The sequence below is a fragment of the Oenanthe melanoleuca genome, chromosome Z (genome assembly GCF_029582105.1).
Source record: "Oenanthe melanoleuca isolate GR-GAL-2019-014 chromosome Z, OMel1.0, whole genome shotgun sequence".
NCBI classification, from domain to species: Eukaryota; Metazoa; Chordata; class Aves; order Passeriformes; family Muscicapidae; genus Oenanthe; species Oenanthe melanoleuca.
In genome coordinates this window covers 8,599,849-8,600,254 of record NC_079362.1, presented here as the reverse complement: position 1 = coordinate 8,600,254, position 406 = coordinate 8,599,849, and positions in this window count along the sequence as shown.

Below are 406 nucleotides of genomic sequence, written 5' to 3'. Positions count from 1 at the left end.
GTCGGGGGACAATGCGCGGCGGTGCCGCCCGGTGGGTGCCGGGTTAGAAAAACAATCGAACAAAAAATGCTGAACTCACCTCGCTCTGCCCCCACACCAAGGCGACAGGGGACGTGGGCTGGGGGTAGAAAACCCAACAGCGACGGGATGGGACGAGTGGCGGGCGGGGCTCCTGCCTCACCTGGGCTCGGGCTCGCCCTTACCCTACAATAATGGAAACGATCGCAGCGGAGCCGACCGGCCCTCGGGGTGCCTCCCCCCGACCCTCGGGGACCAGACCCCACATCCCCCGTCCCTCCTAGCCGCCGCCGCCCCCACCATTCCCCCAGGTCCCCCGGGACCCGTCGGGCTTCGCCCCCGCGACCCCGCCTCCATTCCGCTCTGTTCCGCGCTCCCCCTGGAGTCA